A 12,279-nucleotide genomic window follows, 5' to 3' on the forward strand; every position below is an offset into this window, starting at 1 on the left:
AGAAGTGAAAATCAAGCTGATACGTAAACAAATAGTAATAGGTAGTCTGCACTAAAGATTCAATCACAAACCTTAAACGCAACATTTGCAGTGCTTGACTAGAGAAACATTTTTGGGTTAACTTCATAACTCATTATTAAGGTGAAACAGGTTTCACTGTGAAATACCTTGGGCTGAAGGGACAGACAAAAATAACAGAGCTGGGCGGTGGGGGAGTGTTTCCACGGACGCACCTTCACTCCAGTCCTTCTGCCCCTATGTGGGGGTTTTGGGGTGTGCGGGGCAGTCCCGTCAGGTGCCACAGCTGACCCGGCTCCGGAGGCGGCCAGGGGGCACAGGAAGGGTACCTCCGTTAGGACGAAATGCTCTCGGACTGTTTTTACACGCCAAGCTGAGCTTGATCACGGAGGAGGTTTTTCCTGACCAGGACTACAGGACGGTCTCACAGCTGGAACTGGTCAAGGTACCTTCCTGGGAGGGGGCGGAACCCCCTGCGCGCTCAGCTGGCTTCTCTCTGCTCCTTCACCTCTGTTTTGCTCACCGCGTTCCGCTGACTTCTGAAATGTGCCAACTCAATAAACTGTTCTAACTGCAAGTGAACACAACCGTCACCTGGACATAATATTTACTGTGCTGCAGTGTTTTTATGCTAGCCTTCATTCTCTCCGTTTATATGTACACAGTGTTTTGTAACAGCAGGTTGGTCCTGGTTCGTACCTGACTTTATGTGTCATTCCATAGTTAATTTCAGAAAATAGGATTCCATCGTTTTGCCATGCCACAATTTATCAACTTGTAATTTGCCTTCTGCAGACACCAAATTGCACGGAAGAGCGTGTGACTGCACGGACTCACCAAGTGGCCGCACACAGTCGTGGAGCCCCTAGGGTCTGGGTGCCCACTCACATCCTTAACCCTCCCCCAAGCTCTCCTGGGAGGAAAGGTACTCTTGATGTCGCCCCTTCCCACTTTCATTCTTCCAACATCAAAAACTGCTTAGGAATCGCACACACTACTTTAGAGCAATAAACCAATCTCTAGCTGTCCTTGTGAACACGCCCTGGTGCCAAGGGCTGGGAGCACTCCAGTGTGAGGCGCCTCCTGAGCAGCCCCTCCGATGGGCTGCAGACCGCCTCATCGCCACCTTACTCCTTTAGCCCGGCACTCAAACAGGATTCTCCTGGCACTGAAAATGTTGACACTGATCAGCCCAGGATGACAAGTATTCACATCTTATTATTCAAGCTTTCTGGAACAAAAGGCTCTCAAAAATATCTGACCCATAACTGCTTGCTAAGAGATCTCAAGCCACTCTCACTTAAAGTCTTTGCCTTGCACACTCCGGATTCCCATGTGGGCACCGGTTCTAATCCCGGCAGCCCCGCTTCCCATCCAGTTCCCTGCTTGTGGCCTGGGAAAGCAGTCGAGGACGGCCCAAGGCCTTGGGACCTTGCACCCGCGTGGGAGGCCCGAGACAAGCTCCTGGCTCCTGGCTTTGCTCAGACTTGGGGAGCGAATCAGTGGAGAGAAGATCTTCCTCTCTGTCTCTCCTCTCTGTATATCTGACTTTCTAATAAAAATAAATAAATAAATCTTGAAAAACAAAACAAAACAAAAACACTCAAGCTGTACAGCGGTGGCATTCAGGGAATCCTCACGCACAATCATTACCACCATTCATCTCCAAAACTTTTCTCATTTTAGTAGCCAATGAAACGAGAGAAGTTTTACCCCAGGGTAGCCAAAGACACTGCAGGGTTAACTACTAAATATCGGAAGCACTTCAAGGTAACCAAACACACAAGCATTAGTCTATATGGAGTAGAATTCATGTGCTTAAATATGAATATGTTAGTTGACTTTCAGAATTAGCCTTGTTTTTCCTTTTCAAATTTAAATTACTACTATGTAATTCTTTTTGCATGTTTAAGACCAAGATCTAAATGTCTCAACAAAATGAATTTTAATAATTAGGCCTGATTGGCCCATGACATTCAGTGGTGACCAAAAAAGGCATTTTGTTAAGCCACAACAGAGATGGCTATTTGAAAATGATCTAAGGGGGCCTGGCGTGGCCTAGCAGCTAAAGTCCTTGCCTTGAATGCGCCGGGATCCCATATGGGCGCAGGTTCTAGTCCCGGCAGCTCCACTTCCCATCCAGCTCCCTGCTTGCAGTCTAGGAAAGCAGTCGAGGACGGCCCAAAGCCTTGAAACCCTGCACCCATGTGGGAGACCTGGAGGAGGTTCCTGGCTCCTGGCTTTGGATTGGCGCAGCTCCAGCCATTGTGACCGCTTGGGAAGTGATTCAACAGATGGAAGATCTTCCTCTCTGTCTTTCCTCCTCTCTGTATATCTGACTTTGCAATAAAAATAGATTAAAAAAATTAAATTCAAGTTGCTAGGGGAGGGGCATTTCATAGAGCCAAGATATTACCAAAAATATGATACTTAAACAGCAAACACATCTATTATTCTGTCAATAATAGTGACTGCTAATGCTCACATATGCTGATGAAATCCTAACAATCCTATGATGTATTAGCATTGACCACATTTCACAGATAGGTAAACTGAGGCACATAGGGATTAAGTTACGTAACTCGAATATAAACAATCTGGCCCCAGAGCCCAACGTTAGCGTCCTCGATAAGCAGTCCTTCCTACCGCAACAATAATCCATAGAATGGGAAAACTCCTCCCACATAAGGCATTCGTGTTCTAAAGAAGGGGCACACATGTGATAAGCTTTGCGGTGAGATAAATAAGGATGAATTATACTTTGGCATGATTAAAAATTATAATCTAAAAAAGCATGTCTAGTCTGAAAACATAGCAAAAATACTTCAATAGCATTGCATTGAATAAATCAGTTGGATACATTATATTAAATCTAGCCTTCCTAACAGCCTATTGCTCTAAGTAGGTAGCAAGTATTACTTACTCTTTAAAATTTTTTTGTGTATATGTATATATATATATACATTCTTCAAATATATATATGTATTTGAAGAGAGCTAGAGAGAGAGAGAGAGAGAGAGAGCAGGCACAGAGTATTTTCGAACCAATGGTTCACTCTCCAAATGGCCACAGTGGCCAGGGTTGGAGCAGGCTGAAGCCAGACAGCCAGAAGACAGGAGCTTCTTCTGGGTACCCCACATGGCGACAGGACACAAGGACCCATCTTCTTGCTTTCCCAGGCTCATCAACAGGGAGCTGGATCAGAAAGGATTTGAGCCAGCACCCAAATAATGATGCCAATTTGCATGTGGCAGCTTAACGCACTGTACCACAGAAGTGGCCCTGCTAATTTATGTCAAGAGGTAGAAATACAAAGACAGAGCCAGCGGTGTGGTACAGTGGATGAAGCTGCCACCTGCAGTGCTGGCATCCCACATGAATGCTGGTTTGCGTCCAAACTGCTCCACTTCTGATCCAGCTCCCTGCTAATGTGCCTACTAAAGCATCAGAAGAGGGCCTAAGTCCTTGGGGCCTGATGCCCACCCAGATGAAGCTCCTGGCTTCTGTTTTCAGCCCTGCCCAGCCTGCCCATTGCAGCCATTTGGAGAGTGAGCCAGTAGATGGCAGATCACTTTGGCTACCCTCCCCACGCCTGGCCCCCCCCCCCACTGGCCTATAACCCTGCCCTTCAAATAAAAATAATAATAATAATAATAAAGAATGGAAAGGAGAAGAACAGAGCAGGGAAGAGCTGAATAAGGAGTACAGAGCAGCCAGGACCTGAACCAGGGTTTGGGTACAAGATACAAGTGTCCTGAAAGGTAGTTTAACTCACTGCCCACAACCTCACCCCTGGAAGACCTTCAAAGATGACAGACATGCTACTCAAACACTGATACTTAAAAATAAGCATTTAAGGGCCCAGCATGGTAGCCTAGTGGGCTAATGTCCTCACCTTGTATGTGCTGGGATTCCATATGGGCGCCGGTTCTGTTCCCAGCAGCCCCGCTACCCATCCAGCTCCCTGCCTGTGGCCTGAGAAAGCAGTGGAGGACAGCCCAAAGCCTTGAAACCCTGCACCTCCGTGGGAGACCCAGAAGAAGCTCCTGGCTCCTGGCTTTGTCAGCCCAGCTCGGGCTGTTGTGGCTGCCTGGGGAGTGAACCATCGGACAGAAGATCTTCCTGCCTGTCTCTCCTCCTCCCTGTATATCTGACTTTCCAATAAAAATAAGATAAATCTTTAACAAAAATAAGCATTTAAAAAAAGGATGGGGAGGCATGGCTTAGCAGGTGAAGGCTCTGCCTGCAATGCCAGCATCCCATATGGGTGCCAGCTGTGCCCTGCTGCTCCATTTGTGATCTAGCTCCATGCTAGGGGTCTGGGGAAACACACGTGGATGACCTAAGCGATTGAGCCTCCCTGTGGGAGACCCAGACAGAGCCCCTGGCTTCGGCCTGGCCCACCGCTGGCTGCTGCAGGCATCCAGGAAGTGAACCAAAGGATGGAAGCTTGCTCTCCCTGTCTCTATAATTCTTTCAAAAAGAGTTTTTTAAAGGAACATTTAATCTCAAAATTCGATCCAACCTACAATCATGCATTTACTATAGCCCAGCCTATTTAACATTCACAATATCACGAGGCAGATAATAACTCTCGTTTATGTTAGCTGAGGTTCCCTGAGATTAAGCAGCTTGCTTAACTTGTAGGTGACAGACAAGTTTTCAAAAGCAAATCCGTGCAATTCCCGAGTCTGGACTGGGCCTTCTAGTCACAGCAACCCTGTTTCCCTTAATGGAGTGGTTCTGTGTATTCGGAATCGTACCAAGTTCTCTAAGCGCATACTCTTGTTTAATGTACTATCATTGTCTGCATAAGAGAACTTAAGGAATGGATCCAAGGTCACACAGGTCGGAGGATCCTGGAGCCTTGGCACCGGGCCACTCTGCCACACTGGTCTTACCACACCAAACCTGAACCTGTGAGCAGCCTTCCAGGAAGCGAACCGCGGGGAAACACTGAATGAATATTCCTGGAGACTGCTCATTTCCTATTCATTCCACACGTCACCAACAGTCCAACAGCTCTCCTTACAGGTTTCTACATTCTTCCGTTCAATTACCTAGGGTATGATAACTACACCTAGCTTCTCACAGTTCAAACTTCCCTTTTAATCAAAACAAAGGGCGAATGGGGGCACACCTCCAACCTATTTATCATCTGGTCCCAACACTGCCCTCAAACCATGAACGTTCTGCTGAGTTCTACAACAGATTGAAGCTTTACAGTGGGGTACCTCCATGCAAGTTTCAGCAGTTTAAATTGGTGCTTCTCAGAGGGCCCACAGGCTGCAAGGACCGGAAACTCCCAACCAGCCGAGAACCGCGCTCACTCAATAAACATGCTCCTGGCTGTTCTCACTATTTCTTACTCTATGAAGCACCAATGCTCCCAATGTACTAGTAATGCAAAAACAATTAAGCCTGTACTGGTTAACATACATTATCAATGGCTAAAAACAGTCTTTCGTGACAGGTAAAAGTTAAGAGCATGTTGTTTGAAGTCATGTTAGAATGAGAACTACTCAGTAAGACCTGGATGTGTCATAAGCTACAGAGTACAGTGTCCACTTACTTAGCAAGGCAACAACGACAAGAAACTCGGTAAGAGGTGCACTGATCTATACAACAGCAATGGCAAGCTAAAGAGTTTCGAGTTTAGAGAAAACCTGAGTGTTTATCTCCAGGTTTTTATCATAAGTCAAACAAACTAGCAAACTATGGTCCTTGATTGGCCAGGTATGATTGCCATTTGAATATCAAATCAATCAGTCCGGTGATTTGGGACTCACGCCTTGCTTCAAACAGTGACACTAAGTCATTCAGAAAATGAAAAGGAAATCTTCCAAATAATAAATCTAAGCATTAAAATCCAAATAAAGTAACACAGGCCCCGGTTCACTTAGCATTACTGAACTCATTCACGAGCTGCATTAAGGACGTTCAGCTGAGGCATGATTTACAATAGTTTACTGGGCTACTGTCAGTTCCTACATCAATCTGACTCCCAGAGTTTTCACTTTTGTGACACCGATTCCTGACACAATGCCCCGAACGTCCCGAGTGAGTACAGTGCTTGGTGATTTTCAAAGCACTTGCACATTGCATCTCATTCAACTTTCACAACTAGGCTGTGGGATGCAGACACTACCTCAGTGACATAATGTCTGCCGAAAGCCATCCAGCTCGTGGTAAACATCAGGTGGGAATGTCTTTCTGCTTCTGGCTCAATCTTTCCACTACTCCAAACTGCCTCTTTATTCACGGATAATCAAGTAAGGGCCAGTTCTCAGGGTTTCAGCCTGCCAGCAGGCCCCAAAGTCACCGTAACAACCACTGGAGACAAGCTGGTGACGAATGTCTTCTTTATTCTGCACAAGTTACAGCTTTTTTTTTTTTAAGATTTGTTTTTATTGCAGTCAGATAAACAGTGAGGAGAATCGACAGAGAGGGAGATCCGTCTGCTGATTCACTCCCCAAGTGGCAGCAACGGCCAGAGCTGAGCTGATCTGAAGCCAGGAGCCTGGAGCCTGGAGCCTCTTCCGGATCCTGAGCATTCAAGGCGAGGACTTAAGCTGCTAGGCTACTGCACACGGCCCAAATTACAGCTTTTAAAGGTTAAGAAAGGGCAGGACAGGAGGGCAGCTTAAGGCAGGCCCAGACGCAGTAACTAGCTGCACAACACATCTATTTCCTTTGACCTTTTGGTCATGTCAGAGGTCATGTTCCAGGTGCATTCCCTTGACCTTCTAGTTAGAGTTGTCAGAGGTCACGCCCCACATGTGGGCCTGGAAGCTGTGCCGCAGGCCACAGCCAGGTGACCTCTAAGCCACACCCACCAGGTGGCAGCCAAAGACCTGGGAGCAACTGCCCGCATTAACGGATAGGTCCTGTGGCACAACAGGGCAAACCTCTGCTTCGGCCGCCCACTTCTCATGCATCCTGAGTCCTAGATACTCTGCTTCCCGTACAGAGGCTCCCTGCAAACCGTGAGAGAGAAGAGAACTGGAGGGAGCCCACGTGTTGGAGTCCCAGCCACCCATTGGGAGACCAAGAACTCCTGGTTCTCAGCTTGAGCTTGGCTGCGCAGCCATTTGGGGAGAAAATCCACGGAGGGAGGATCTTGCCCTCCTCCTCTCTGATGTTGCCTTTCAAATAAACAAATTTTAACATTAGCATTTGTTTAATTCACTGAAATCTCCCGGTACATGTGCACATTTTAGTCTGATTTCAGTTATGGGAAGACAGACACCAAAAAAAAAAAAAAAAAAAAAAAAACCCTGTAAAATGAAGTCAACTTTTATCATTTGAGTTGCTGAGCTAGCTGAACATGTCTCATAGTACTTTTTCCTGGAAGGTAGCAAGACAGTGGGGGAGCAATTAGATACAGAATCACAGAAGTGTGAGTTCCAAGCCCAGTTCTCTAAGTCAGGGACTACCTCCACTTTAGGAAAGTTAGTTATCTGTGAGATGGGGTTGAAGAGAGAACTACTTGGGAAGGGCCCAGTGCGGTAGCCTAGCAGCTCGAGCCCTCACCTTGCACGCGCCAGGATCCCATATGGGCGCCAGTTCTAATTCCAGCAGCTCCACTTCCCATCCAGCTCCCTGCTTGTGGCCTGGGAAAGCAGTCGAGGATTGCCCAAAGCCTTGGGACCCTGTACCTGCTTGGGAGACCTGGAGGAAGTTCCTGGCTCCTGGCTTCAGACCAGTTCAGCTTCGTACACTTATGACCATTTAGGGAGTGAACCAAGGGGATGAAAACGCTTTCTCTGCAAATTTGCCTTTCAAGTAAGAATAAATAAATCTTCAAAAATAATAACTCAGGTTTATTAGCTAAAATAACTCAGCATGTACCATCAGCTAGTAATACAATGATTACTTAATTCTGTGTTATCAAAAAGAATATGCAACACAATGGGCTGTTTCACTCATCATTTAAATAAGGTGATGCTACAGTCTGTCTGTGTCACTCTCAAATTCCTGCCAAAACTCAATCCTCGACATGACGGTACTAAGAGATGGGCTCTGGAAGGTGCTCAGGCCGCCAGGGCTGTGCCCCAGTGAATGGACTGGGGCCTCTCACCTGTGAAAGGGTTGGAGGAAGCCAGTTCAGCCCTACTGCCTTCCTGCCACCATCAGTCCACCCCTCCCCACTGAGGGAACACATCAGGAAGGCCCCGCTCAGGAAGGCAGCAAGCGGGCCTGCCCCAGACACCCACTCCCTGGGCACCCAATCCCGGGCCTCTGTGACTTCAGAACTGTGAGAAACAGATCTCTACTATTTACAAATTACTCAATCTAAGGTATTGTGTCAGAGCAGCAGGAAGGGACGAAGGAAGGGGAAACTATTTTAATGAAACAGAAACACTGGGTCTGGCATGTGGTGCAGTGCATTTAGCCACAGCTGGCAACTCTGGCATCACGCAGCCTAGTGGAGTGCTGGGACCCGCTGCCCTGCTTCTGTGCCGGGAACGGCAGCCAAGAAGGATCAGTACTTCGGTCCCTGCTCTCCGACTGGGGGCCCAGAGTGGAGTTCCCGGCCACGGGTTCGAACTGGCCCAACCCTGGCCGTTACAGCCACTGGAAAGCAGAAAGCAGTGAATGAAGACCTTCTCTCTCCCTCTTAGAGTGTTCCCTCTTGCTCTGTTTTTCAAACAAATCCTTTTTTTTTTTTTAAGATTTATTTTGTTTTTATTGGAAAGTCAGATATGCAGAGAAGAGGAGAGACAGAAAGAAGATCTTCCGTCCGATGATTCACTCCCCAAGTGGCAGCAATGGTCGATGCTGCGCCAATCCAAAACCGGGACACAACTGCTTTCCCAGGCCATAGGCAGGGAGCTGGATGGGAAGCAGGGCTGCTGGGAAAGGAACCGGTGTCCCTAGGGGATCCGGGCGCATGCATAGGTGAGGATTTAGCCCCTAGGCTACCACACCGGGCCCCAAACAAATCTTTTAAAAAAGAAATATTGAAATAAGAAGACTAAATGGGAATCAAGTGGTGAATTTGATGATATTTTAATATCTACGAAAACTACGTAAAGGTAAAATGAAGCACTTGACTGATAGCTGACAAAAGCATACATGCTAGAGTTTTAATAACGGTGACAAAACACAAAAACATTCAGTTAAGATTGCTGATACATAAACTAATGGGCACCAAAACCAGAAGGAAATAAGAGATAAGAAAAATTGAAATGCACAGGCCACACACACACACACAAAATGACAGTCTATGTGCTATACATCTCAGGAAAGTGTCCATGTGTAAGCATCTGTCCTGAAAATGGGATTCAGAGTTAAAAGCCTTACTGTTACTCAACAGACACTAAGCTATCAGTCAACTGAACATTACCCTTATTGCTATGCACCCTCCTCCTCCTCTGAGACCAGAATTCATCAATGCAACCTGATTATCAGAGAGGGGGCGATGGGGAATTGGCACAGCGGTTAACAGACTGCTGAGGACGCCGCACGGGCTCTGCCTTCGATGGCACGGGCGGACAGCCCACGTGCTGGAACACTGGACTGAGTTCTTGGCTCACTGGCTCTGCCTTCCCCAGTCCCAGGCGCTACCAGCACTGGGGGACTGACCCAGTCCACTGCAGCTAGTTCTTCCAGCACCCCCTCACCCGCACCTGCTTTTCACACAGATCAAATACATAACTTCTTTTCCTAGAAAAACCAATAAGAACAAAAAGATAGTGCTTACTCATTTCTACTGTTTAGTAAGAATGGGAAGGGGCTGGCATTGTGGCGTGATGCGGAGAGCTGCACTTGCCATGTGGGTACTCCCTATGGATGCCAGTTTATGTGCTGGCTGTTCTGCTTCTAATGTAGCACCCTGAAAACAGCACGGGCACTGCAGTGGAACATGATCCAAGTGACTGGGCCCCTGGACCCACGTGGGAGACCTGGAAGAAACTTCTGGCTAGTGCCTCTCAACTTCAGCCTGGCCCAGTCCAGCCCGGGATGCTGTGCCATCTGCGAAACAAACCAGTGAGTGGAATAGCTCTCTGTCTCTACAACTCTCTCTGTAACTCTTTCAAATGAAATAAAATAAAAAATAACTTTAAAAGGGGGAAAATCAAGCCCTAGCAATCAACACTACACATTGTTTAAAGGGAAGAATTTGATTTCACTTTGTTTTTATTAGAAAGTCAGATACAGAGAGGAAGAGAGACAGAGAGGAAGATCCTCCATCCGATGATTCACTTCCCAAGTGATTACAACGGCTGGAGCTGAGCCAATCCGAAGCCGAGAGCCAGGAGCCTCTTCCAGGTCTCCCGTGCGGATGCAGGGTTTCAAGGCTTTGGGCCATCCTCGACTGCTTTCCCAGGCCACAAGCAGGGAGCTGGATGGAAAGTGGGGCCACAGGGATTAGAACTGGAACCCACATGGGATCCTGACGCATGCAAGGTGAGGACTTTAGCATCTAGGTAACGTGCTGGGCCCTGATTTCTATTTTTAAAAACATAGTTAGAACAGCGATTTTATATTGTGAAGCTTTTACTCCTTTCATTTTCACGTGGCACAATGACTTTCTGATAGATTGCAACCAGTAAAGCCAAGTTTCTTTTTCCACAGGAACTAGGCAGTTTACAGCTCGTGTCTAAAAAGAAGGGTTCCTCGGCAAACCTTGGATTTTGTGACCACATTTTCAAATCACAGTTGGCTAAACCAGGGCTGGTCACCTGACACCCTCTGTATGATGATCGATCCTGGCAGAGAGATGAACTAAAACGGTCACATTTCCTTTCTCGAAATGTGAGCAGGAGGTAGTAAGATAATTTACCATTCACCAGTTGTGAAAGTGAAAGCTCCCAGGCCAGGGTGTGGCAGCAGGGGGCTACCATCAGTCTCCTCCACAACAGAAAAGCACGCAGGGGCGGAAACCCTACGCAGAGAGGAAAACCGCCCATCAGAGACAGAGCAGTAAGTGCAGAGCTGGTCACGTGCTCCATCAGCAAACCAGCTGCTCTGCTTCCCACTGGCTTGCCTATCCCAAATCCACCAATGACAAATGACGTAAACAGCCCTTTGACAGTGTAGTGGTTAAAGTCCTCGCCTTGCAAGTGCCTGGATCCCATATGGGCGCTGGTTCTAATCCTGGCAGTCCCACTTCCCATCCAGCTCCCTGCTTGTGGCCTGGGAATGCAACTGAGAATGGCCCAAAGCCTTGGGATCCTGCACCTGCGTGGGGGACCTGGAAGAACTCCTGGCTCCTGGCTTTGCTCAGCTCCGGCCGTTGCGCTCACTTGGGGAGTGAAACATCGGATGGAAGATCTTCCTCTCTGTCTCTCCTCCTCTCTGTATATCAACCTTTCCAATAAAAATAAATAAATCTTTAAAACAAAACAAAGAAACATCCCTTTTTCTCTTAAGACAATCTGAATGAGCTGTTCTTTCTTGGAAACATGTAGTTTAATCAGAATAGTAATATTAAACAATTCAGTTAGATAGATGCACAATATTATACGTTCTAACAAACCATTCCCCATGTATCTTTTGTTGTAAGCGGAAGGAAGTGAATTTTTTCAGGAGTTCTTTAGGAACAATGAGGGTGGACAACCCTCTTGGGAGTGACTTTCCTTAGCTTGCACTCCAGGGTACAGGAAGTCTGAGGCCCGGAGCGCATGAACACAGCCCGACGGATGCAGAGAGAGTGGCAGGACACAGATCAGAACGAATGCCAGCAGTCCAGTCCTGGCTTTGCTGGTCAACACAAGTCCGTCCTGTCTCCCACCCTCTGCCTCTCCCAGTCCACTGTGGTTCTGAGCAATGGCCACCACTGCCACTGTTGCAACCCGGGGGGAATGCCTCACAAGTTCACTCTATTGACACTTTTGCACCAGCACAACAGGCAGGAGTGATAATCTTCAAATCTTACTACGATGTCAGCTTTCAGGTAACGCTTGCTTCTCAAGACGCACACTCCACATCTCCACGGACATACAACACGGCTTCCACATTTCCCATCCAAGTACTAACCAGGCCCGACCCTGCTTAGCTTCCGAGATCAGACAAGACCGGGCGCGTTCAGGGTGGTAGGGCCGCAGACTGCTTCCACATTTCCAAGAGGCACTATTGTTTACAAATATAGGGGATGTGGCTTTATCTGAACAAGCATAAACAATGTATCTTAGTAATACAAGGTTGTACATTCCAGTAAGACAGTAACAACTCTACTACTACAAAAAACTAATGGAGAGTCAATAGCAAATGAAAAAAAATTCACATGAGGAAGTAACATTAAACAAACTGGGA

At 47.2% G+C, this 12,279-nt stretch overlaps 1 protein-coding gene across 3 annotated transcripts in view; it reads right to left on the minus strand.

Moving 5' to 3' along the window:
• Positions 1-12,279, minus strand: part of TNPO1 (transportin 1) — a 78,059-nt gene that overhangs the window by 47,751 nt on the left and 18,029 nt on the right. The gene's annotated exons all lie outside the window — the stretch shown is intronic.

The sequence above is a fragment of the Ochotona princeps genome, chromosome 28 (genome assembly GCF_030435755.1).
Source record: "Ochotona princeps isolate mOchPri1 chromosome 28, mOchPri1.hap1, whole genome shotgun sequence".
Lineage (NCBI taxonomy): Eukaryota > Metazoa > Chordata > Mammalia > Lagomorpha > Ochotonidae > Ochotona > Ochotona princeps.